Here is a 25,681-nt window from a genome sequence, read left to right as displayed (position 1 = left end):
GACTAATGAGAACTTGTTTTTACCATCTCTGGGTGCAGCGCTTAATCGTGACTGTGCAACGTGTCTGTCGTTTAATGTCTTCACCATGAAGGGCTTGATGCAGGTGTTGGAGATGGCTGGCGAAGATCTAGGAATGTGTTGTTGTCCTTGATGCTGCATAGTCCAGGATTATTGATCCAAAGGAAAATCGCTCAATCATGACTGTGGGCCTTCTGCAGAGCCAGCAAAAATCCCTTGCCTGAAAATGTCCCAAGGAGCAGCCCCCTTTAGGTTTTCAAACTCACATTTCTTTGAAATGACACATACGAATGTGTGCATGGGTGCATGCATTTATAGCAATAAACATGCATCAGCTATGTGTACAGATAATTTGAAAGACGTCTCAGCCCAACTGATGATTCTTTTTCTCAGTCCCTCTCAATACTGAACATCTTTAGGAGATGAATTATGGATAAAATAATTATAATAATAATATTGTGATGAAACATTTATTTCTGGGCTTCATAACAATGGGATTAAGTAATACAATTATCGTACAAAGAAAAATTTAAAAAGACGTTTAAAATATGAGACGCAGTTGCATGGAAGGAAAGACGTGGTTCAGTTACTTTTACTGAGGAGTAATTTTGTGTGTGCAACCAAGTTAAAGATGTCTGAGTCAAAGTTCTCAGTCTCATGTGTAATAGAGCATAAAGTACAAGGAGAATAGTAAGAGGAGAGAGGCAAATGAAGTGAATTATTGAATTGCACAAAAGTACAAAGAGGGATTTGGATCTGTAGAACGTAAAATAATCAACACCAAGTTAATGTTGTTGGAGGAGCATGGATATTTCGGCTTTAGCAACTGACCCTGAACTTCTGCACTCTGTCTACTGGAGTGTGGGCGAGATGAAGAGCAAGGGAGAGAAGAAACGGCCTGATCTGTTTGCGTTGACAGATGACATCAGTAATATAAAGACAGGTATGCTGGATCTAGTGCAATTAATTAACACTGCTAACTTTCGGAAGTCTGTTTGGCAGTTAAACACATAATAAAACAGGGTCTCTACATTATTGATTTGCAATAGTTTTCCCAAAAGATATCACTTTTATGACAGGCTGCTGTGACTTGTGACCTTGTGTCAAACAAAATTAACAACAGTTAAACAGCAGGAGTGACTCCGTGGAGTGCAATCTGAACTGTTTTTGGTTACATTTGCTTGTACAGGTGAACATATGGAGAGATAGCTTTCATCAGCCCTGGATTTATTAACCTGATGTGCTGACACGAGCTGAATTTTGATAACACAAGTAACAAATATTCAGGGCTGTGTCCTTCACAGCCATGGAGCGAAAGGGGATAATGCGGCCAAGATTTTAACCATATGACAAAAATATGCATGAATGTCGAAACTTAATCAACACAACCATGAGTACAGCCCAACAGTAGTTTGCTGATTGCAAATCAAAAATAAAGTCTACGTCAATGTTACTTGTGAGCAAGACCCTGAGATACTTAAATTCTTTTGGGGTGACAACTTTATCCCAACTGGGCAAGCCATCTTTTTCTGGCACAGTAATGTGGCATCACACCTCACACAGCTGATTTTAAACCAGAAGAAGGAACTGAGAACACACTCAACTCAACTTGCCAAGAATGTGGATATGACTCTTACTTTGGCTCAACAAGTACAGAGTAATAAAAACAATACAGTCAGTGACTGTATCCCTAACCCTAATATTCCAGAGCTGTGGTGACATCTTTATATTACTTCTTTGGTCTAATCAACAAACCAAAAAATCCAAAGATATTCAATAAACAGCAATGTGAAGCAGAGAAAAGCAGCAATTCCTCACATTTGAGAAACTGCAACCTTAAGATGTGTGGCATTTTTGCCTGACAAATGACTTAAACGATTCATTAATTCATCAAAATTGTTGTCCATTCACTGTCGACTAACCACTTCATTCTTGAATCCTTGAATCCTTTTAAGCACTAATTGAATTCAATGAATGCTAATCGTTTCAGCATTAGTTAAATGCATTCTTCCATACTATTGGTTCCCTCCTTTCGTTCCTTTTCATTTCCTTTGCAAAATCAAACACTATAGGACACAATCAGGGACAACTGCCATTGTCACTCTCATCACTAGCACGTAAGCCCTTGTCCGACCCCAAGGACGAGTGCACTCAATAACTGTCCCTGTCCAGACGCAGTAAGCCTGTGCCACAATCCCTTAAACCCCTGAACTCTGACATGCATGAAGCCTCCTCCTTTGGGAGATTAAATTGAAACTCTTTCCCACTAAACTCCCGATTAATTGGAATTTTTTTCTTTAACTCTGCTAATCTGCACTGTTGTGTATTGTCCTCAAGCAGTGGTAAGTGATAAAATCAGGGCATAATGGTGAGACGTGACAATGCTCCCGATTAGGACTTCTAGACAGAAAAATTATATGATGACAAAGGCCTTGAATATGTCTCTCCAGTACCTGCTCTCACTGATGTGGCTTTTGCATCACCTTCATTCCTAACATTAAAAACTAATCAGAGAACTGAAAATGCAATTTCTGCCACTGCAGTGCACAAAGTTTAAGGCCCTTTTCGCTGCTTATTTCATTTCAGCCACTACTTTTATTTATTTATGAATTTAAGATAAATGTGTCAACTTAGTTTCTTTTGCAAGGCGATTATCTGTCATTTCTTCTTATCTGCCGCCTGTGTCCTACATACAGTTCTGTATTTACCCTTCAAAATGTCTTTATTTTCTGTTGAGTTTCAGATACCAAATTGAAGTCTCAGACAGCCTTTTCCAATAGATAAATCCAACATTAATCAATGTTATGACAGCGTAACTGGCAACAGGAATTGTGTGTTATGTTAACTACCTACAGTACCTACCTACTTACCATCCTTATTGTCTTCCTGTCTGTCTATCTGTCTGTCTGGGATCAAAGATGCTATTGCACTTGTTTACTTTGTCTGCACGCTATTGTAATCCCTGAGGTGAGCTGAGATGCTATAGACAAAATTCTCTCTGAAGTGGGAACTGGAAATATAAACTCTGGAGTTTGTGTGATGTTGTGTATATTTGGAGCTTTTGCTCCACTCAAGTCACAGTGAGCAGTGCAGTCACATACCATGCTGTACATTGGTTCCACTTTATAGGTTTTCCAGCAGAGTAAAATAATCTCTGGCTCAGCTGACCTTTACCATCAATACTATATGTTGTATCCAGAATTGAGCCTTTTACTGTTCTTTTTAAATGTTTATAACTGAACTTGTAATGGCATCTTCACAATTATATCTTCATTGTTATTTTATTGGTGGACTATATACTTTTTATGTTACAAAGCTGAGACTTGCTGTACACCAAAGTGGCAAAAAATGTACTTATATATACACCTCCCTATGCCAACAAAGCCTAGAGTTTTCATTACGACTGTTACAGAGGGCACCTTTCTTTCATGGTTCACCGCCCCAGTATTGGTCCTAAAGTGTCATTTAGCCACAACTTGAAATGGAGCTCAGATCACAGACTGATTCCTCAGAGAGCTTTGCTGGATGTGATATTTGGCTTCAGTATCTGACCTCTTATCTCTACCTCTTCAATACTCTTTGTGTATGTCTCTGAGAAAATATATCTTTCATCCTCCTTTTGCATAAAAATCCTATAAATTTTTGTAGTTATCACTGGATACAGTGAGGCATGCGATCTGAGCCAGGTTCATCACATAATACACATTTTATATGATATGTCTATTGGTGTGCAGGCCAAATTCTGCTGGAAAGTGAGTGGAAAATCTAACAGGTGAAATGGCATACAATGTGTTTTAAAAATGATCTGTTTTAATATAGAATGTGCATTTGGACGATAGTGTTTGTTGCCTGCAAATATGTTGGTCTTTCTCTTTTATAATATTAATTTACTGCCAGTTAAGAGACAGTTGCCAGTTAGATACACATATATTACTAACATTGGTTCTGCATTCAATTTTAGAAGCTTATTATATGTAGTTAGTGTATAAAAGTGTATATTACTGTGTATCATGTCTGGAAGGACAACTGCATTGTACTGACGTTACATGTTCAAACTGTAAATCTATTTCACTGTATTATCACTGTCCTTAATAAAACCACAAATAAAAACCTAAAAAAGTTTTATTTGGCTTTAAAGAAAAATAATGTGTCAATTTTAGTTCCAGAGGCCCCAGTTATTTATTTTATAGACTAAGATTAATAAAAGAAAGAAACTTCAATATATATTGATAAGCAATGATAGATTAATGGATAATGAGCATTTCTCTTTCAGCCTCACATATAGTGTGACAATATTCTCAACTAAGATGAGTCCTTTTGGAAGTACTGGAATGCATTTATTTTACAAAAGGTGTCACTATCAAGGATGCATCAATGTCGAGAAGCCCCAAAGCTACTCTATATGGGGAAGAAGTCATTATCACAAGTTCTCACTTCGCCGTTGGAATTAAATAAAGAACAGTCCCACAGCAGGAGGGCCGGCTTGCCTTAAATTCAACTTTTAGATTGTACTGTATGCTATTTGTTGAAGAAAATATAAAATGCAAATAAAATACAGTACACTGCAGTTAATAAATTAACTGTTAGTAAGTAAAGTTAGTTGGTTAATGACATGTCACACTTCTGGTCTACAGTCACCTGGTCATTGGATATGCCTAAATCAATCATAACAACGGAATATTCACTTCCTTTATTTACAGATTTATGTCATATTCACTATGTCTAATCTTGGCACATGCCATATATTGTTATTTTCAGTATAAGTTAGGCTACTCAGAAATGCCATTGGCATGCGAGTTGCACAGGTTTTTAACACAGCAGATATGAATGGAGAGGCAAATGTTAGGGGTCTATATATGGATATAAAACCATGTTGTTGGAATTTTCTATCGCCTATCATACTTTCAAAAACATGTTTTGATAGTTTAAAATAAAAAAAGAAAATGTGAAATGAAAAAAGCTGTTTTCAAAATTCTAGATTTGAGTTGGGTGGTACATTTCCCATCATGCTTTGGGGGATGCATACAGGAAGTTAACTGTGTACTAAACTATGGTACTAAATTGCCTCCTATTAGTTAACATTATGATCATATGGTGTTGCGTGAGCTGTTAACGGTTCCTTTTGGCACTTTAACCACGAAGGTACGGACTAATCAGTTGGCATGATTTTTATCCCGATTAAACGTTTGAAAAATGATGATTGTGAGGCAAGATTTGAAGTTATAAGGAGTTCCTTGTCATATAATTCCGAAGTGGATTTACGGATGTTTATCCTGGACGGAGATCGAAAATACCGATACCAGTGGAAAGAGTAAGTTATGCCAATTCCAGCAGTATGTGTATGATGTTTGTACGTTCTGTTTAACTAAGTTGTGACTCAGAAAAGTGCGATATTTTGACGCAAAACTGCTTACACTTGTACATTTAGCCACAGACGTTTCCACAGAGTAGGCCTAATAAAATCAGGATCAATATAGAAGAAAACGGATCCATTTTACTCAGCAACGTCATCCAACTAAACCTCCACTTAACAGTGTTGATAACTTGTCCACAGGTATGGTCCATCCCTAGATGTGATGGTGGACTATAGCTGACTGCAGGAAGAGGCTGTGTCCATCCTTTTACACATCCTGTTCTGAGCCCACCCTTGGCATAACTCCTAAAACTCCCTGGAATATTCGACACACTTATCATAATGTCAGATGACAACCGACTGCAGACAGATGTGCAGGTAAGACCAAAGCTATCTGCAAAGAAGATTCTTCTGTGGGTTAATTTAATGAAAGAATATTCTTTGATCATTTTTTGTTACGTTATGAAAATTATGGATCTGCTCAGTTTACCCACCAGAGTTTTTAAACTTGAGAGTTTGGTTGAGCAAAACACTCTGGTGGGTAAACTGAGCAGACTCAACTGCTCTGTGGAAATAATATTTCTTATTTTCGTTGCTCTTAGTTGAACTAACTGCTATGTTCAGTGTTTGAGTCAAATGTATTTGTGTGGTATTTTGTGCATTGTTGGGATATAGAAGTGTATTGAATATTTGCAAACTAGTTCTGCTAGTTGGATGAAATGTTGGGTTCATGATTGAAGTTCATGAATCCCATGTATGGATTTTACTCTGCTGTTAATGTCAGCTGTGTCTCGGACATGCACTCCGATTTTTGACTGTCAAATCTTGGTTCAGCTTGGCCTGAAGGGCTTTGTGACCCAGGCTTAGGCATATTTAGTTTGTTTTGGCCAACATAAAAAAATGTCTCATAAATGTTTTATTAATGGCATGTCTCTGCACACCCAGACCAAGAGTTTTGTGACAAGACTGCATGTTTGCAATATTGACAGTGAATGCTAAATTAAATTGCAGTTATGTTCAATGTAAAAAAATGTAAAAAAGCCAAAGCAAATTAGTTGTGCATGTACGTCGTTTTGGTAACAGGGTTGGCTCCATTTCAGGATACCTAAAGGGACAAAACACAGGGAAACCCGATTTGAATGATTCAAACCAAGAGACTTTTGACTAATTGGATAATCAAAGAAAGCAGGAACAAGTAAAGGAGCTTGGGGTGAAGCTAAGAGGGAGTTGAGAATAAAAGAGTCGAGGATGAGTAAGAGAGTGCACACCGTTAGCTCTGAAGGAAATGAGAACATGTAATCTATCTGTAGTACGTAAATTGGGGGGGAAAGACATATTTAGTTTCTATGACTACTCCAATGTCATTGTGTGGGGCCTCAAACCTCTGAATAAGCCTGACACACATTTCACATGTCAACAAGCAGTACATGGTAATCACCAACACAGCCACACAAGGCCTTGCTTCATGAGAAGTCAATATCTGTCAGCAGTAAGCATCAGCAGCCTGGAGTTCTGGCCTTGCCCCCTACGGCAGACCTGTCGGTATGCCTCAGGCATTGTGTCATTAGTATAACCCCATTTCAGCACCCAGTCATGTTGTAACCCAATACCCACTGTTTTTGTTCACAAAGAGTACTAAATGCAGTCTGTATGCAAATCCATATCTTAATTTACCTGCAAGTGAAAGATTCTAATTATAAGTTGCCTCACATTGTATGACATGGTGGGTAGGGTTTTTTTCAGATTCCAAATTCATAACCTGTAAATCTGTTAATCTGGAAAGCGCTTTGTGCTTAATTCTTGAAAATGCTCTGTAAATAAAATACTAATTTATTATTATTATTATTATTATTATTAGTAGTAGTAGTAGTACTAGTAGTAGTAGTAGTAGTAGTATATGCAAAAGAGCCTCACATAATGATACATATGGCTTTAAGTTATTCTCACTTATTGTTTTACCAACAGGCTGTATGCTGCAAAACTAGGCTTGCACTGGAAATCCCCCTAAATGACAAAACTACATACTTGTATTCATACATGTTAGCAATAATGTGATTTTGTTAGAAATAAAAGTGGAAATAAATACGAATAAATATGCATCATGTTCATTCCCAATCGTAAACAGTGTACATACTATCTACCAAACACAAGGATCATAATCATATTCTAAGTAAAAATAATGGTAAAAAGTAACATGACGACAGGTTGTATTCTTCATAGAACAAAATTAACTCAAAGCTCACTCAGGTTAAATCAAATAGATCAAATGACAACATGTAAGCAGCAACCACCTTGACAACCGCCTACCTTTAAGAGCGTTTCCCAAAAAGGCGAAACGGCAACCGCTTCATACCCATACTGCTGTGATCAAAACCGCTTCACCTCTGCCGCCTCCGCCTCATTGAAATGACTGGAGGCGGTGAGTTACCGTGCGGTGGTGTGAAAGCCCCATTATGATTAATATTGTACATGCTGTTGCTTAAAAATACATAAAATGGAAAGACATTTAAGCCAAAGATTAAAATTTCCTGTGTACCATATACTACCAACCATCATCGATGAGGAATGGAGAGAGTTTGTATAACTGCATTTAATTAAAATGTACAAAAAAATCTGTTGATCATTTATTTCAATAGGACAAAACTGTAATATTGGTTATCCCCTGAATTTCACATGGCGGATACTACAAACTGCAATTGACTACGATTCTAATGATGCCTTGTTTTTGTTTTTGCTTTGTCTACCTCCATTTATACGTCCTCTGTTGTTTTACTGTAGATTCATCTGGAACATATCCAATGAAATCCTTAGGTTCTGCATTACGTTTAATGATGGGGACACTGATTCATTTTTGTCTTGGCTGTATTGAGGTTGTTGACGGGGCTGAGGTTCCTAAATTAATCAAATCAAAACACAAATAAAGCTCTTGAATAAGCAAAGCCAAGGACAGGCATTGAGAAAGTTAGACCTTCTAAAGGCTCATGGTGTGTCTGTACCTCCAGTATATTGCAAACACATACATAATGTCTTGCATGAGTGTCAAGATGAGAGACTGAGGAGTTTCAGTCATTTTTCATCCATGACACATGCTCAGTCTGAAGCCTAGTCAACAAATGTGTCCTCCGGGGAGTCTCTTACTTCTTTCTCTGTCTTTACCGAGAGACAGAGGATCTATGGCCATTGTCACTTATGTCAGAGTCAATGCTTGTTAGAACACAGTTATGAAAGACCGCCAACAGTTCACTGCATACATTTATAGTTCAAACACTGCATAAGTCACAGGATACAAGTACATTATAGACCAAAGAGTGTCTTGTTTTTTCCCTCCTTGATTTAATAGTAATGTAAAATTTGATTTAACTTTTTCATTACCTGAAATGGTCAACAGACTGTTCAATAGTCAAGTTAACACTTAGCGTTACAGTGACATAGCTACATTAAGCCTGGCTAACCTAAAGTAAGGTTAAAGTTATGAAGAAATAAAAATGTGAAACATGACTCCCAACAGAAAACATCTGGCAGGGATGGCAACAAAACCTGGGTTGACGGTTGAACAAATTGTACAACAACCGTCATTTGCACTTTGACTGACGACGAATTTCTAAAATTGCAAACGAGATATATTATGCCATTAACTACAAACAGCCTACGCAAAGACCATCAGCAACATGAATTCATATTATTGTGTATTAGTAGACAGGAATATAAACATTCACACACAGCCCCAAGAAACCTAAACTCTGGACTTCCCGCTCTGTGCATCAGTAAAGCTGAAGGCTATGTTGCTGGGCATTGAATCTATCTTCATCAAAATATCCATTCATCTTTAACTTGTGTTTCAGTGCCTTTTGAAGGCAAACTGAATGAGATGAGCCCTGTGGTTTGAGCAACATGTGATGTGGGGCTTTTTTAAGGTAATTTTTGGGACTTTTTTCTTTATTAGATAGTGATAGACAGGAAAGGTGGCAGAGAGAGGGGATGACACGCAGCAAAGGGCCACAGGTCGGATTCCAAACTGGGCCCCTGCCAAGGACTACATGGGGTGCACACTCTTAACAGCTGAGCCCCAGAGCTAGATGCTTTTTAAGAGAGTTGAGAATGAGTTCTTGCGTGTTTCAGTGGATACCTTCATCACAGAGAGGAGGGTGAAAGCTGTGAGTGCAGTTGGTATGGCCTGGAGTGCACAGTGGTGTACACTGAAATTGTTGGCTAGAGTTTCAGTTTTCCATTTTAGGAGAAAGTCCTGCCATCATCCTTTTCATTAGAATGTTACTGCAAAAACAACATTATATTCAGATTTGAAGAGTTCATTGCTTCTTACACTCAGTCAACATGTACACGGTTATTTTTTTTTTAAAGTAGCCTTTTCTATGCATTTTGGCCTTTCGTCCAAATGCAAACTGCATTTGAGGTCCCTGAATTGGATCTTTTGTAAAACTCCTTCCAGAGTGAAGAAGTTTAGAAACTTTCCTTTTAGTGTTGATGTGTAGACAGGGAAAACTGAGTTTTTGGCTTGTGACAGCTTTTAATTTCAGGCTTCTGATTGGCCAACATCTTCTCCTTCTTTTCGTGATTGGCCAACATGAATTTAGGGTTATATCGCCTCCTGTTGGTTTAGCATTTTAGTTTTTGACAGCATTCAGTTGTGTTTTTGCGTTTTCATTTGGACATCATTTTTTTTTAAAACAGTGCTTGTGTGGATAGGTTGTTTTTTTTTAGAATGAAAGAGGAAAAACGCTGTTTTCAAAAATGCCTGTGTACGTGTGGACTAGGCCTTAGGGTTACTGCAGCCTCTGGATTTGATGCAGCCATTGCACTAATGACCTGATCACATTACTCTCCACCACATGCTTCTTGCACATCATCAATAATATAAACTATTTTTATGAGTTCAAATTTTTGTCTGCTTAAAAAACTACAAATCCTGACACAGTATTACAGCTTATACCTGCCATGGCATCTGTAGTGGAATCAGAAAGTACCCATTGTGTAGTAAACTAAGTCTCTGCATGCAGTTTCTCAATGCATTGCAATGTATAATGCACTGTTAACACGCTGCAGTCAACAAATCCATATTTCTTGCTTGTGGTTTTCTGTTTGACAGCTCCACAAATGCTAAACCCTTATTATGTATGTGTTTTAGGGTGTTGGCCTTTTAGTGGCTAGCCTTAACTGTAGCGCCTTGTAGTTTTGTCATCTTGTATGGCAAGTCTCTATAAAACAGCCGTAAGTTTTAGGAGGCTGTTTTTCTGTATTGGTCTGTGTACTCTTATACAAACCCTGAGTTACAGAGGCATAGTATAAATATAGAGCATTGTGAATAGATTTTTATAATAAAAAGCTGCGTTGGTAACCGTGGGGACTGTATCACCCACCAGCAATGAAGTCTTTCACCACTTCTGTAAAGTCTTTATTCATTGGCTGCAGACATCACTAAAACATTTTTTTGCGGAATGACATTTGCAGTAAGGCAGGCACATGACAAATTCTTCTCTGCTGTGTGCCATGGAGTGTTATGACTTGAAGGCAGACTGAATCATTATCTGTACAATTACGTAACTTAATTACAACTGCTAGGGGCGGGCCCTGCATCTCTAATGTCCATCTGTCAGCCATTCTTGAACTCCATCCATCTTTTCTGTCTCTTTTTCTTCGTTTTCAAACCCAAGGATGAAAGAAAGCCATGATTTGAAGACAGCTGAGGGCTGTCATCCGTCTGTCGTTTCTTTATCCTTACATTGCGGCGACATTGTTGTCAGTCTTTTGAGCGAATGATGTTCACTCTGAGCAAGAGCTGTTTTCAAAGTTGAGGTATTGTTCTTTGCTAAGGACATATGGGAACTCTGCCTCTTTGAAATGCTTTCAATCTTTATCCAGTCTTGGTGGTGACAGACACCAGTGTTCGAAGGAAGTTCTTCCTCAGTACTGCTGACATTTGACAAGCTGTGTCTTGAATGAGTGAAGTGCTAGCTCGGGTTGGTGAAATAAAGTGGTCAAATTGGTGCCATGTTTAGATTTATCCAAAGTTGCAATGAATTGTTGCTATAGAAATCATCCCTTGTCGTTATTGGGGTAAATATGTCTATCAATTTAACATTGAATATTAGATGTTAGAACGTGGTATTAAAAAAATTAATGTGTCGCCAAAGAACGTTTTAGGCAAGCTCTAGATGTAGGCCTAGATCCATGTTGTCTTTATTAGCTTTGAAACAATTAGTCGATTAATTGATTTGTCGGTCGACAGAAAATGAATCGCCAAAAATTTTGATAATTGATTTATCATTTTAAGTCATTTACAAGCAAAAGAAAAAAAAGTTGGTGTTTCTGTATGGTATGTCATTAAAATGGAATATCATTGTGTTTAAACCAATTTAAAGATGGCATCATATGCTGTGGGAAACTATTATGGGAATTTTTATAGGCTGCCCTTAATATTGAATTAATAATAGTTCGCAAATTAATCAATAATGAAAATAATTTTTTGTTTAGCGCTACTCTATATTAAAAGAAATGTACCAGATAAATGCTTAACAAAATGTCAGACAATAGTGAAACATTTCTCCTAAAGCCCCAGGTGTTATTGTCTTGTTTTGTCCAAATAACATTTGGTTAAATATAGGACTGTGACGATAACCGCATCACCGCAATACCGGCGGTGACGTGCCACTACCGGTCTGATGACATCAACAAAAACTTTTTGCTGGCGAGAAGTTACAGGAGAACAGATGTTGTGTGAAATGAAATATAATGAAAACAATAATCATTGTGTAGTTATCCTCATCGACTGTCTTCTATCCTATATTCAAGAGATTACGGAGAAAAAATACTTAAATTGCTCGTCACTTCAGTTTTGCATAAGAGGATGGACAGTCCATTAAATAGGCTATATGGGGGATTTCTTTTGTATGTCAGATTATTGTGAATTATTTCTACAGGTTTAATATAATACACAGTAGGGAAGGCAAAGACATTACTCTTTCTTATTTTACCATTTCACTTTAACCTAGCAGCTAGCGGAGTGTCTTTCTTTTTAGCTTAATCCCGGCAAAACCGCACGGTTACATTTCAGTTTATATTGGTAGAGAGAGAGCAACAAGTTAGTGGAGTGCCGAGTTGCCCTCTCTGCTCTCTGTCTGCTCAGCTGCTAGACCGTTGCACTGCGTCTGCACTCGGCATTGTCGGCAAACTTTCTTTTTTAAAATTTCTTTTTACTTTATTAACAATAGAGCTTTCTGAACTGTCTGTGGAATAGATCAGCAGAGAGGAGAGAAATCAGTGTGGCCGTAAATGACAGCAAAACACTGTAAAGACTCACATTGAGAGTCATTCAGAGCAGCACTGATACACTATTCTCCGTTACCGCTCGCTCTCCCTGCGTGACCATACAGGCACTGACTCACTTAAGGCACCCTGCCATTCTCGTTCTAATTTACGCTAGTCTCGTAAGGGGTTTGCGGTTAACCGCCATACTGACGTAATACGTTGCTTCTTCACCGCGGTAAGCAAAAAAACTATACTGTCACAGCCCTAGTTAAATATCATGTAAGACAAAGAAATTCAGCCACTTCTCACATTGAAGAAGCTGGAACCAGAGGATGTTTTTTTTTGCTCAATAAATGACTTGAACAATTCATCAATTATCAAAATAGTGGCCAAATAGTTTTCTGTCAATCGACTAATAAAGTATTTTTTTCAGCTAGGATGAGCTTTGTTCTCTAATTGCCATGGTAGGTCTTAAAGTCAAGGTCTTTTTTTTTACTTCATTTATTTGCTTGGCCCATATCTAGGCTGAATCTTAGAGATATTTCTATTAAACCAGATGCTATTTGTGCCTACAATATTATTAGCATTGTTTCCATCTAGTAAAATACAGATATTTGCCAGTTAATGGTTAAATAATTGTTGATACCCAACTGTTATTGCTGTGAAAACTACTCAGATTCTTCTCTTAAAATTCAATTCAAAATGCACATTTTTAGTAGTTTCACTGCCCCATTACCCTTACATGAGTATGAAGAAAGAAGATTCAAATGTTTGACAGTCATCCTGCTTTATTAACAAGAGTTCAAACACATGCTTGATCATTTCTATATTAGTGGGATGTGCAGTTTTACAAAATACACATGACATTTGGTGCAATGAATTGATTCAGTTGAATTGATTAATTTTGATTTACAATGAATACAGGTCTCCGAAGCTGCACCACTGTCCTATACTGGGGAACATCAGATAGATGCATACATACTGACATTATTCATGAAGCTGAGAAATGAAACCATGATTAATGACTGGACTGCTCATTTATGCAAACATACACTCATACATAAAAAAGACAAGCACCCGAGCACACACACCATGCAGACACACACACACACATCCTGCACACACAGGCTGCTTTGAAGCCGGTTCAGTGAGTCAGAGTCAGAATGGCTCTGTCAGTCTAATCAGCAGTCAACACAAGCTCAAGACCCATCAAGAGAGAGACGAGAGATCAGTCATCTTTACTTACTTTAAATTTGCTGTATTTATTCTCACTCTCCTTTGGGCGTTTTTACCTATCCTTTACAACATACAACATATTACTGTCCTGAAATGCAGCCAAGGTAATCAAAAGAGAAAAAGCACTTAGAGGTTTATTATCACTTTAACTCTATTCTAGTCCATGATCCTTACTGCTGTGTAGCTCACAGCACTTTACACAGAGAGAGGTAAAAATAAATTAAAGGGAGGATTAACAGGAAGTTTGGGGCCACGTATGGTAAGTTAGTAATTTTGACCTGGGTCCAGTCCCAGGTCTGATCATTAGATTTAAAATTAGGTGGTCAGGGTTTCCCGCAGAAAATTTGTTAGTTAAGGTGGTAGGGTGGGGTTTGCCGTCAAGTTGTTTGTGCGATAGACTACAGACTCTGTACTACATTTAACAATTATTTATTAAATACTAAATATTAAATTTAAATAATATATAATTAATAAATTATATCTATCTATATCTATATCTATATGGCGAGTAAATGTTTGTACCAAAATAGTTCTGTTTTTCAGTCTTCATTTTGGCGAAGGTGCAGCTACTTTCTTCTGTTGCTCTGCTGTCTGCATGTCGGAGCTTCACGGGGGGTGGGCCGACACACACACACACAAACACACACACACACACACACACACAAACACTGGCGCACACACCAGACACCAGCCACCACGTCACTTCTGTTTACTGATGGCTATCGTTTATCTCAGGCTAATTAATTAGCTAGTAAGTGGAAATATTTGGCAGCCAGCCTTCCAAAAGATAGAACAATGAAATGAAATGTTAACCGATCATTAACCATTGACCGACAAGCAGGAAACAGAGTCTCAGTTCACCTGTCCGGGAGGCTCTGACACATTTTCCGCACTCCGTGTCCATGGACAGCTGTAGGCTTGTATCGGTGTGTACCAGACGTGTGTTGCTTAGGTGGCCGCCTTAGCTGCAAAGTGCTGCGGGAAACCCTGGTGGTGGTGAAAATGTTCTTGTCCATTTGCTAAACTCCGGTGTGTGTGTGTGTGTGTGTGTGTGTGTGTGTGTGTGTGTGTGTGTGTGTGTGTGTGTGTGTGTGTGTGTGTGTGTGTGTGTGTGTGTGTGTGTGTGTGTGTGTGTGTGTGTGTGTAATTGCATGAGCACTTGTGTGTCACTGCCATGTGTTTACCCAGTGTTATGAGCTACAACCTTGGCACTGTTTTCATTCTCCAGACATGCTCCTCCACCCACACAGTTCTGCTTGTGATGAAATCTGCAATGAACCATCCTCGCCACCCACCCAGCAGCCTTCTAACAAGTTGTTGTGAGGCATGTGTGTGTGGTTGTTGAAATGCAGCAATCAAAAATCTATTTTTTTTAAATCTAATCTTTTACCCTAAAAAGTTAAAGCACAGTTGGAATTGCAGCTGTTTTATTCAGTGTTTCTGTGTCTTAACTTTGCCCTCTGGCTTCACACTGTTGCAGCTGCTGACTGTTTTTGCTCATCTTTTTTACACTGTAAAATTCACTATATGAATTTTTGTTTAATTTGGTGGAATATTACACATAAAATAGCATGTATTATGTCAAAAAACAAAAATGACAGCTATATTATTCTTGAGTAATGAGACGAACCAGCTCTTACAAACAAACAAACAAACAAACAAACAAACAAACATGCCAACACAAAGGCAGTAATTATTAAGATGAAATGTATGTAGGTCATTACTTTCATCAGTCTGGCCCACACCAAATTTACTTTTTCAGTTTTAAACCTGGGAAGGTTGTCCATTCCTAATACCACTTCATATAAAAAACAACCATGTTCCTGATGGAGGAGAGGCTCATTACAAAAGGCATTTTTACTGTTGCTAGGTTGCCTCTCAGTCCTACTTATAGTGCATAAATTTAGTTCCAGGCAAAAAAAAGAAAAAATTATTCCAGTCATAATGCATTAACAAATCATAGCTGTGACTGCAGTTAACATGGAACCGGACTAAATTGTCAAAATATAGCAAGCTTACCGGGACCTGCGTGACCTCGAGTCCTCAGAGCTATTGCTGACCATGTGGTTTCTGTATCTGCCACTGCTGATGAACAGCAAGAGCACAATTCAGCAACAAAATACTGACTGTTGTTCAAGGTTATGAGCATGTGATGTTCATGCTTCTCTGTCAGATTATGATCTTGTTAAATAATAGTCTTTTTGTTTTTTTCATTTAAGGACATGTAACATAACCTGACAAAATATGACAAAAAGTAATAGCCTTTAGTCATCTCTGAATTTCAACATTACATTGGTATCTGTTGTCAATAAGCAGGAGCAGGACTTAAGTTTGCAAGACATGGTTGTCCTAATAAGTGTCAGGATTTGAAGTATATAGATTTTTTTTTCTTACCCAGGCCACTCATTCACTTCCCTGAAGGCACATGTCCTCATATTGAATGTTCACCATAGAATTCAAAGTGTTTGCTACAATATTTGCTGATAAACAACTCTGTCCCTTCCCTCCAAGGACTGAACTAGTGAGCTGCACATGCATAGATGAATGTTGTTCCTTAGCAAACAAATCAATAAAACTCATTTCCTTTTGGTCAATTGTTAATTAAATGCCAGTTTTCCCTCAATTAAAAACTGACTGAAGTGCAGTATATGGCATATAATCATATTTTTCCCCTGCATCCCCGTGGGCAATTACAAATACTCAGGGATAATTGCTAATGCAAACTTATTTTCTGATTTGTATCTGCAAATTGATGCTGCCCGTGTGCTATCATCAAAGCTAGGTAAGCTTTATCAGTCCCCCACATGGTAAATGTTTTTAATGTTGATGGGTTAGATTACCCAAAGAGTAAGGCTTGCTAAAGGTCAGTCAGTATTATCTAAAGGTTATGCCTGACAATTATGCAGAATAGGAATGTGGTCTTGAATCCAAGCATAAGGTATATGTATTTAAAATACACCAGCCATGTTATTCTATCAGGACAAAGTGTTTTCTTTTCCTATGGTATTTCTCAAAGGGATAATGAAATGTCACAGTGGATCCACGACATGCATTACCTTTCAGTTTTAAAAATGTTCTATCTTCCATGCACTGCAAGGTCTTCTTTTTAAGAATATATTGTGCTGTAAAAAGCACTGTATTACTTGAAACCGATATCTGACCATCCTCCACTCTGACCCTAAGAGTAATGCATTCGATACTGGCCTTGGTGAAGTCACCATCATCCAGGACCATCCGTGATTGGAGGGGCAGGTGTGGAGAGAAGGGGAGGGGGAAATGGACTGGGAGCAGAAAGGGGGAGGAATATGACCATGGATCAAGCTGTTGCGCAGAGATGTTGTTCAATGGGCCGCATTCACAGTGAGATATAAAGCTTATGACAGATGGTTCTCACGAAAATGCATTACTGCACCAGGCTTGAAACCTTCCATGGTCTCCTGAGTGTTGAAGGGAATACCTCACCACAATACCCAAAGCTTTCACAATTGTCAACATGCATTCTTTCCTGCTGCCAGCACCCAGATCTTTACGTTTACGCTAGCCATAGTCATATTCAGAGACAGACATGCTCACACATATCTCCACTGTCATACATCCACCCACTTGTGCACATGCAATAAACTGTCTAACACCTAGACTATTTGCATTTTCTCTCCCCTTTTCAGTTTTTACCCAGACTGTGGTGTATGTTTATGTACAGTATGTTCCAAATACAACAAATAACAGAACATAAATTTTAAGTGAGCAGTTTAACAAATGAATACTGCAGATTTATTGTGGGCAGTAAAATTCACATAATACTGCTTAATAATTAGATTTTTAGAAAATACGATGTGAAGCAAACAAATCATTTACTTACCAAATGTGCTTATGCAACACGATTGAAATAGTCTCTCCATATCAGGGTAATACAATGTCAGTAAGTGTTTCAAATATACATGCTGAGGTGATAGGTTTCATTGTCTTTTTAACACAACAGGCAGTCAAACCTTTATTCCTCCTCGCATATTAATCTGTATGTGAGTGGAAGATTTAATCAGAGGCTGTAATCAAACAAAGGTTAAGGTTAGCTTAGCTATGATTGTAGAACTGGTTCAGCCAAACTAGTGCACTCAGTGGGGCTAGGTGTAACATAATTGCTCAGTTAAAACATGCCCATACATAAAAAAATAAGGTTTTTCAATGTGTCCTCCTGAGACAGAGTTACCAGAAAAACAACACCCCTGTTTTTTTCTTCAAACACTTAAAAACAGCCAATCTTTTCATTTCCTGACAAGAACGTCTTGTGGTTGTGCAAATAATGACTGTTATCTATCAGGAGCAAAGATGGAAGTAGTGAGATGTTGCTGTAGTGCCACAAAACCTCTTTGTGGGCGTCCAGACCATTAACTGTAAATATTAATGGACAACGCATCCGGTTCGGCGAAGTGCTGCAAATGCAGAAGTGCCTTAAACCTGCATTCTATCTGAATTCCAGCAGAGGGCGACACGTGCGGTTGCAAAAGGAGTTTGGTTTCTGTAGAAGTCTATGAGAAAGTGACTAGGGTTGGGTACCGAAACCCGGTTCCACTATGGAACCGGTTTCTACGCAAACGGTAGTATTTGGACCGGATTAGAAAGCAAATTTCGGTTCCGACTGAAATATTTTCCCTCTGTCGCTCCGGACAGGGGCGGACTCTTTTTTTCTTTCTCCCTTTTCTGCCGAGTGGCGCACATGCCCGCTCGTGGTGTGAAGCGCGTGTCCGCGCTACTCTCCGCCAGCAACATGCACTCTACAATCCCTGCTGATAGACGGCTTTTTGTACGCGCTCCGAAACGGACGTGAAAATATCACACTTTCTCTGTAGTCTACCGTTAGCTAGCTACCGTAAATGTTGGCTACTTTTAAAATGCCATATTTTCCCTGTGGGCTCACCAAAATGGACATGAAAGCATATTAATCACTGACTGCACGTGATCGCTAGTAAACATATTACACTTGCTCTGTTAGTCTATCATTCAAGAGCCTGTAGCCTGGTGGTGGGGGAGGCAGGACAGCCTCCCCAAATTGTCTGCCCTTTCAAATTCCTACCTGTGTGTACAGGCCTCTTGTAGGCCTACACCATCTGAGAGAGGTTTCTCCTGTGCAGGACATGCCATAAGTCAGGAGAGGTGTAGTATATTGCCAGAGAAGGCAAATATGGTAATTTTTCTGCAAAAGAACTGCTAAAGTTTGAAGCTGGTTGGCATACCAACTCAATAACATTTATTTTGTTGTTACTTGTTAATAGTGTAACTGTTATTTGTTCTTATTTGTTATTGTAGTTGTGTGTTAGGTGACTTAGGTTTACTTATTATATATTTAAGTACTTTAAAACGTTAATATATTGTTCAATTTAAATAATTTTCAATTTTAAAAAAAACTCCATAAAAAAGCCTTTCTTTTATGTCATTTTTCAGTTTTTCAAGAATCGGTTTAGGAATCGGAATCATTTTAAAATGACCGATTCGGAATCGTAAAAATCCAGACGGTACCCAACCATAAAAGTGACCCACTTCTCACTTGATTTATTACCTCAGTAAACCTTTTCATAATGAGTTTGTTCTCAATCGCTAGTTTTAAGTCTTCTGCAACACAGAATGATGTTCATTTTTTTTAATTATGGCCTTCTTTATGGTCTAAAGAAGGGGGTGTTTTACGGTGGGGCTATGATGTGATTGCCAGTGAAAGTGTGTCACATCCGCAACCAGGATGGCTGCGCCTGTAATGGCAAACTCATAAGACCTAAGACGACTCATAGCAGATCTCCACAAACCAATGGTTGACGTCACACATGCTCTGTCCATTAATATTAACAGTCTATGGTCCAGACTCAAAACTGCCCTGTGTTCAAGCCCATTTTTCAACATCAAGTATTCATGACTAAATACGCAACTATCAAAGGGTTAGAATCCTTTGTTTTTATTAAAAAAAAAACTCAATTAATCTGCGTCATCAGGACTTTATGGATGTGGTTTTATCTTATTTGATTGACAGCGGCATATAACACAGAAGCTGAATAACATTTTCACAGCCTTTAAAAAATTAAAGAATGGTGTAAATTTGAAGGTTTATCAGACTTAAGAAAACACTGCAAAGGGTTTTATGATATAATGAAGAAAGATGGGATTGCTCTGGAAAACTTTGTATTGGTGGCAATCAATTTATATTTTGTCGCAGCAATTGCGAGGTCAACAGTAGAAGTACGATAAAAATACCCATGGATCCACAAGACACCCAATTCAAAGATTGATTTATTATAGTTTCCTGTAAAAGTATTAATGACGAGCTTTATTTTATTCCCTCAATTTTATTCTGGTTCATTTTATCTTATACCTAAACCTGTTATTCTTTTTCAGTTATCAATTTATCTGCTCTAAATTGCACCCAGTTTATAGAACTGGTAAACTGTCGGTATTAAAAAGGAATTATTTGCCAGTAAAGTTACCCAATTTACATACAGTCTAGTTCTATATGCACTATTACTGACCTTTTTTTACAAAGGAAATTATGGCTGAGTTACAGTAGATGGGTCCTTTGGGAAAGTTGTCAACCCAGAAAACAATTCTTTTCTATCTTGAGAATTATCATACACACTGGCCTATCCTTCCTGAACAAGACAGCCTCAGTGGGCTCTTGTCAAACCCCAGTACCACCGCCGCCGCAGTTCTGGAAACCATACGCAGATGGATTCCAGGGATTCACGCTGGTCGTCCATAATGTTCGGCAGCCTGTCCTCTGCCGTGGAGATGGCGTAAGCATGGAGCACATGGTCCACTGTTTGCATGCCAGATGCAACGGTGCAACTCCTGTTCTGCATTTGGAGCGGCTTGTGGATGCTCTAGTTGAGTTCCAGAAGGAAATTATCCGCCAGCAGGCAAACAGACAAAGTATTATTACCTTCAAACAGTCAAACACAATAACAGTCACACTCATTGCTAGGGATAGATGGAGGAATCACTGGGGATAAGTGCTCACAAAGGATATTTTACCTAAAATTCACTCTACATTAACATTGGTCATAGATTTTAACACTTTCGAGCTTTATCGACGTACACAGGGATTACTTTATGTTAAACTATGGTAAAGCATGTTATGCTCTATCTAGTTTTGCATTATAACCAGCAGGCCTGGAATTAATTTATCATTATCAATCCCTCTCAAGTTTCTTACAGTGTGTTGAGTACCATGTATGATGTTACACTACATCAGAACGGCTGAAAAAACAGCTGAAGATCTTCTTACAGAGGACAGTTAACAAATGGCAGGGCTGGCGGCCATTGAAAAGTAGGGCGTAGACGCATATATGCTTCCAGACATGGAGGACGTCAAAGCTACCGCAGCTAAAACAATGGGGGACCAAAGTAGAATTTGCAATTCAGTATGAGATGATTCAAATAAAAAGACAATATATAGTATAATTAGTAATGCAGCAACAATTATGTTGTCTCATAAATCACCTCTGTAATTTTCTCATTTCAAATAGAAAGGTGGTTATAGTGCAGCGCTGCATCAATTTCAACAGAGGTTCCTGGTTCTGTCATGCACAAACCTGGAACGTGCTCTTCTGGATGATGAAGACTGGCTATGCAGCGAGGCATGTGGGCAGACTTGATCATATAAATCGATTGTTACTGCCACTAAAATCTGCAGAGATGATTTGAGCATTTGAGACAGCAGAAAAGCCATAATCGCCATTAGACACACTGTACTGTAAGTCTCTGCAACTTAAGTGCTAACTTCAGTTAAAGAATAACCTACGTACAGTATAGGTTAAGTCATTACAAAGTTAAATTGCAGATATATGCAATAGAGAAGCATTAATGTGCAAAAATAATATTGTCATTACAAATGATGTGTTTACACAGCACATTACTGCTGCTAAGACATTTCTTGTTATGGAGAGAATGAGGTCCAAAACCATTCAAAAGCTGTCAATGGACAATGATTCTGCCACCTGGCCAGACATCACGCTGTGTGGGAGGGTGATGGTGATGACAGAGTTCTGGGAAATTAACCTAATGTGTTTTGGGGACAAACGCACAAACTCCTACACCATCATATTTTATATTATATTTTGTATTATTTGTGAAACCAGCCTTCAATCATGTAATTATAATTTCAATGTCTTCACTAAGTAACCGTAACAAAAGTGTCTTGTAATTTATAAAAGGGATTTTGCCATCAACCGGATGTATAACCTGAGATGCAACTGGCTAACAAACCTGCAGGACCATATTGGCTAAGACTTTAATGAATTAGATGATGAAAAATTAGTTCAAAGGTTTGAATTCAAGTCTGTTTAAGAATATTGTATATGTATGTGTGCTGTTGGGGTGTAAAGATACAGTCAGCAGTTAGGTTTGCTTCCCAATAGGGGCTCAAAATGAGATGCACTCGCGGTCCTTTAAACAAAGTCTGACTAAAATAAAGTGAGAATTTAATTTTTCATATTTATTGCTCCTTTACTTGATACAATTTGCAAAAACTGTTTTCAAAATCATCATTTCTAGTTTTCTAATGCTTTCATAGGTTTCAGTGCAACCAGTGTTGGTCATCTTACTTTAAAAAAGTAACTAGTTACAGTTACAAATTACTTCTCCCAAAAAGTAATTGAGTTGGTAACTCAGTTACCACATTGTAAAAGTAATTAGTTACTCAGCATAGTAACTGTGACGTTATTTTTTTATGTTCTATAACGCTATTACGTTTTATAACATCTTTAACGTCAAAGATGTTTATATTAACTGATTGAAGAATAAAAACACTATATACAGGCAGACGTGGATAAAGTCTTTTTTCCTGGGCATAACGTGCATGTTACATAAACATTCTTGCCTTTAATTTCTATGAGTGAGAAGTAGTGCCGGTGATCCAGTTCGAGAACGCTACCTTTGAATTTCCCTGGCTCGTCGCCATTGTCGCTGTCTTGTGTTTAGTGGTAGTCAGAGCGTGCAGTGAGACAGCGTGAGCAGGGCATCTGCCCACCCAGCCAATCATCATCGCATTTGCAACGGTGTCATCATCCCCCCCACCCCTGCTTTTCAGCGTTTAAGGGCATCCCCTCTGTTTTCTTTAGGCTGATTTTCAGTCCTATTTGTTTTGCAAAGGTGCTGAGACTGGATGTTTTTTTTTTCTTCTACTTTCTATTTCTTATTTCAGTAAACCCTGAGTGTTTACCGACTTTAAGTATTGTCTCATGCAAATAATTGACCAGTTTATCAACCTGTACTTAAACACACAATTCATACTCAAACATAATGATGAACAAAGTCTCATTCCTCAACCAAAGCCTTAACCCTTTCATTTTTAATAACTTTTCTCAGAGTCATTGCAATTTTCTTAGAAAAACTTCAGTGGTCAATGGTCAAGAGTCTTGCACATAGACAATCAAATTGACCTATATGCAGAGATTCCTAGGGAATTTGGGAAAGACTTGGATGAAATGTTTGCTAAGACTGGAACTGAGTATTTGATGTCCCCAGCCTTATCGCACAGTTCCAATTGTGCAAACGTAAGATGACCGAGGCAGTACTTGCAAAGTCTGTGAAACAGTATGGAAAGAATGGGATGTTTGCCTTCCTACCAGGCAGGTAGCACAAAGGCTTTGGGGGATTTAGATATTCTGTGGGGAAGACGAGGAATAAAGATAAAACACCGGTAGGATGTTAACTTTGGATTATAGAGGAATGGCATATGAATTAGACATAGCCTAATGTTAGTTTAGTAATGTTTTATTTCTAGAAAATATATTACAATGTGACAAATCTCACAAACTTATGGAGTCAGAGATACCATAATCATTGATAAAGTCATTTAGTATCTTTTTTTGATGATTGAGACTATATTACTATTACTTACTATATTACTTGTTGGTTGAAATTAAAGTTATTATGAAGTCTCTTTCTTTGTTAGTATGGAAAATCATGCAATTCTATATGTGTAAATTCCAAACTTACCCTTTATTGTGGAACCACAACTTTGTAACTCTGTTATTATTGCTGTTTTGTCCCACTGCCTGTCTTTCATGTTCATGCCACTGGATTGGTTAAATGCTAGGTCTGACTAAGCGTCTTAACATTACAGACTTCCAGAAGATGGAGAATTATCCATCATTCATGTTATGCACATTATTTGTGAAGAATTGAAATTATGTGTCTCATATGTGACTATTCAACATTCCCAGTCTTTTTATGCCGAAGAGTGTTGGCATCCTTGAGCGTTACCTTTTCAAAATGCAAAGTGACTAAGGAAAATGCTTTTGCAATTTTCTCTTTTCAAAACTGCAAAAGCAGGAATTCATGGAGAGCCAAATGGTTTTTAGTCCCCAGTGTAATGTATGCTTGTTAGTGGTATAAATTGTATGCAGTGCCCCGAGGAACATCACAGAAAAAAAGGTGTTTACTTCAAGTAAGGATCCAAATTGGCTTTGAAGAAAAAATGTACAGACAAAATAACTCCAAACTAAGAGATGGCCACACACTTGGATTTCTCTGCAGTATAATCTAATGTGAGTTCCAATGTTTTATCAGACATTCTAGCATAATTAGGGGTTAGACTAAGCATTGCACATACTGTAGATCTTAGATTGCAGTCAATTAAATGACATGACAGTCTGTGCTACTTAAGTGTCTTCAAAGCTAGAATGAAGAGCTTACAAACCTGCCAGAATCAGAATCGGTTTTATTGCCAATTGAGTAATTGGTATTCAAATACAAGAAATTTGATATGGTGTTTTGGTGCATAGGCAAAAAATATATAAGCATAGAATAGCAATAAATTACAAGAAAAAAAATACTTTTTAAAAATTTTAAAATGAAAGAGCTTGGCAGGAATCACCTTCTCCGCATAGCGATAGCTGCAGTCTGCCGTTGTCCTTGGCGGTGGCAGCAGCGTACCAAACGGTGATGGTGGAGGTGAGGATGGACTTAATGATGGCATTGTAGAAGTGCAACATTATAGTCTTTGGCAGGTTGAACTTCTTCTGCAGGAAGTACATCCTCTGCTGTGCTTTTTTGATTTGAGGTCCTGGGAGATGATGGAGCCCAGGAAGCGGAAGGACTCCACAGTGTCGACTGGGGAGTCACACAGGCTGATAGGGTCGAGTGGGGCTGCGTTCCTAGTAAACTCCACAACTATCTCCATTCTCTTCAGAGCATTTAGCTCCAAGTTGTTCTGTTCACACCAGGTCACCGATCTCCCATCTGTAGGTGGACTCTTCCCCACCAGAGATGAGTCCATTGAGGGTGGTTTCATCTGCGAACTTCAGGAGCTTGACAGACTGGTGACTGGAGGTGCAGCTGTTTGTGTACAGGGTGAAGAGCTGAGGGGAAAGGACACAGCCTTGAGGGGAACCTTTGCTGATGGTCTGAGAATCAGAGACGTGTTTCCCCAGCTTCACATGCTGCTTCCTGTAAATTGCACGTGACCGTGTTCATTAGCCTCGCTAGTGTTATTTGCTTTCTGCTACTTTGCCAATCCAGGCATGAATACAGATATGTAAATATCTGGAATTAATAACAAAACATGAAAATAAACGGTATTAATACAGCGATCACACACATATGCTAATCATGTAGCCCTGCTTGCATTATACTGAAGGATAAACCTTTTTATCAGCTTAATCCTGCATAGCATTATTTCTGATGGGATATAATTGTGCTATCTTACTTGGGTATCATTTTGAGTTCATCCCTCACACACTGTTTACCCTCCAACAGCACTGCTGGCTATCTCTGCAACTGCACAGCCAGGTTTATCCACCCAGTCAAATTAATCCTCAGGAACAGCTT

General features: G+C 38.4%; 1 protein-coding gene across 1 annotated transcript in view; it reads left to right on the top strand.

Annotated features, from left to right (window-relative positions):
- The first annotated feature begins 5,065 nt into the window (after window positions 1–5,065).
- Window positions 5,066–25,681, top strand: part of brinp1 (bone morphogenetic protein/retinoic acid inducible neural-specific 1) — a 159,086-nt gene continuing 138,470 nt past the window's right edge. Inside the window, exons 1-3 of the mRNA XM_028602441.1 lie at window positions 5,066–5,160; window positions 5,272–5,329; window positions 5,573–5,749. The gene's annotated coding sequence lies outside the window, so the exon portion shown is untranslated. The remainder of the gene's footprint in view (window positions 5,161–5,271; window positions 5,330–5,572; window positions 5,750–25,681) is intronic.

This window comes from Perca flavescens, chromosome 16 (genome assembly GCF_004354835.1).
Source record: "Perca flavescens isolate YP-PL-M2 chromosome 16, PFLA_1.0, whole genome shotgun sequence".
NCBI classification, from domain to species: domain Eukaryota; kingdom Metazoa; phylum Chordata; class Actinopteri; order Perciformes; family Percidae; genus Perca; species Perca flavescens.
Note: the sequence above shows the minus strand (reverse complement) of the source record. Positions and strands in the feature narration are given on the sequence as shown.